This window comes from Sinocyclocheilus anshuiensis, unplaced genomic scaffold (assembly GCF_001515605.1).
Source record: "Sinocyclocheilus anshuiensis isolate Anshui unplaced genomic scaffold, SAMN03320099.WGS_v1.1 scaffold218, whole genome shotgun sequence".
Lineage (NCBI taxonomy): Eukaryota > Metazoa > Chordata > Actinopteri > Cypriniformes > Cyprinidae > Sinocyclocheilus > Sinocyclocheilus anshuiensis.
The window spans coordinates 1,107,842-1,110,589 of NW_015547665.1; the positions used below are offsets into that span (position 1 = coordinate 1,107,842).

The 2,748-nt window shown below is 33.3% G+C and overlaps 1 pseudogene; it reads left to right on the plus strand.

Moving 5' to 3' along the window:
* Positions 1-2,748, plus strand: part of LOC107702545 (caskin-1-like) — a 52,233-nt pseudogene that overhangs the window by 44,172 nt on the left and 5,313 nt on the right.

Here is a 2,748-nt window from a genome sequence, read left to right on the forward strand (position 1 = left end):
TTGGTAGCAATGTAAGTCTTTATTCTTTTGATCAATTGAATGTGTTTTTGTTGAATAAAAGTATAATTTCTTATAAAAGTCTTACTAAATACCAAATATACAAAATAAATAAATAAATAATAATAAAAAAGAATGTTAGTGTATAAACAAACAGGACTATTTAGTGCCTATAATATTTTTTTCCATGGAGAAGTTTTGCAGAATTTCTGACCTTTTTCATAATATTAAAGTAAAATAGCAGATAAAAGTACAGCACAATATTACAAGTCTGATATCATACCATACCATATGAAAACATATGAACTATTTAAGTTGTTATTCACTGAAAATATAATCAAATCTCATTTGCGCATTCAATTATGGTTCTCATGCATCTCGTGACCCAATGTGACAGCAATATGGTTAAATGTTTTGAAATTAATGCAACCTCAAAAGAGATTTGATTGTTACAACAGAGGATGATCCAAATACTTTACCTTATAAGAAGTTAATGTTATTTGTCAGCAACCTAAATACACACTAAACTACTGAATATGCATTCAGAATCTCTCATGTTTCTATTTAAGGCAAATAAAGCAAACATACACAAAAATTACATAACAGTTTTTTATTTCTGCTTTCTTACATGATACCCTTGTGTCTGCCAGCAGGGGGCAGTGTAGGCAGTATGGGCAGCACAGGCAGTCTCACCAGTGGACGTTCATCTACTAGCGGACAAAGCAGTAATGCCAGTGCTCAGCTCACCAACCCACCTGTGCCAGTGCCAACCACCCCCACACACTCACCCGGAGTGAACACGCATGGCCTCAATGTCCCAGGACTGCATGCTCAGGCCGAGGGTGTGAAGGTGTGACACACACAAAGCCTATAAATGCACAAAGGACAGATGTGTGAAGTCTCTCTTTGTCTGTCTTTCTCTCTAGTTCTTTCTCAAATTATTGATCATGTATGTGTGCAATGTGTGTGTGTTTTAGCTGTTGGCCACGGTGCTGTCCCAGTCAGCCAAAGCAAAAGAACATCTTATGGACCAATCTCAGTCTATAGATCCTAATTCAGGTACTGCGATGTGTATATATGTATGTATGTATATATATATATATATATATATATATATACCTATCTCTCACTATCTCTCTATCTATCTATCTATCTATCTATCTATTTCTGTCATTTTGTGCAGTTAAAGCCCTAATAATGCTGAAATAATAGACTGATGATAGAATACAGGTTTGTCTCATATGTCTGATTTGTACACATCTCATATGTCCATTGTGCTTTGCCTCCATATGTTTTAATAAGCCCATACTTCTATTCAGAGTCATGGTAAAAAAAAAGAAGGATTTTTTTTATTTGTTTTACATCTTATTTAATTTTTTCCCATAGCATCTTCTCAGCGCACACAGAGCGCATCTGCTGTCCCACGTCATCAGAGGAAGAAACCCTTTGTGGATCCATTGCTCCAGAGGAAAGATGAAGCTTCAGCTGAGAACAAGGCAAGTGTGTGTGTGGTGGATCTCATTTGTTTATGTGAATCATAATGTGTCTATATTTGTCTCTTGGATGGTCAGATACTTGGTGCATGTTTTAATGAGATTAAAATTAAATTAAAATTAAGGTTGATCATACACTTATAAACATATCACAGTTCAAAAACATTTATCAGACATATGTTAATTTGTAAGTCAAAGTTGTTGCTTTGTTAGTAAGTACTGTGAAGCCATCATGGTATCAGATTATAATACCATGGTACTTTGATATATCATAGCACAGTAAGTACTGTGAAGCCATCATTAAAGGACATTAAAAAAAAAAATATGCAGAAAGCTTTATAGTTTTTATAATAATAATAATAAAGTAAAATGAATAAGAAATATTTAAGATCCTGTACTATTCTTAGGTCTCTATTCAAATAAGTAGATGTATGACTTGATATTGTAGAACAATATTATCAGGTCTTACACAAACTCGTGGCATTATTGAACCAAAAGAAAGCCAAAACAAATATTAAGAAATTCTGAAATTCGTTTTTTTATATATATATATATAAAGTGGTTTGCTGAATTTACCATGGTACTTTGATATATCATAGCACTGAATGTTATGGTTTAATGGTAGGGTTTATTTCAAGGTATTTTAAAGAATATATCCAAAAACCACAGTATTACCTTGATACCTTTTGGTTAGTGAAGTATGATTCTGCCACACAGTGGTTAGAGTGTGTATTGCCTGACACACTTTGATTTCACATATCAGGACTTGGAATCATGAATCTGTGAAAGGAATGTCTGAATTATTGATGTGTTTTTGTCTTTCCCTGCCATGTGTGTGTGTTGTAGAGCTCAGAGGCTGTTGTTGAATGGCTCACTAGTGCACAGCTGCAGTTCTACACAACAAACTTTCTCACTGCTGCTTATGACCTGCAGACCATAAGTAGAATGACACCAGAGGTAATGCAAACACACAAAACTTTATGAATAAATGAATGAATGAAATTGAATTAAAGTGATTAATTATTTTTTCGGTTAAAAGATATAAAAAATGTTTCATACTGTATATATTTATGCATAGTGGCCCCAAAAAGTATTTTCACACCTTTGACACAAAATATGATTAGAACAATCAAATGTTTTGGAGAAGGACTTTAGTGTCCAAATTGTTTTAGGTCCACTGTGCATTATAGTGACAGTCAGAATAGTCAAATACATAATACATTTTTGTATATAATTCTTCAGTTGTTATATACTGTAT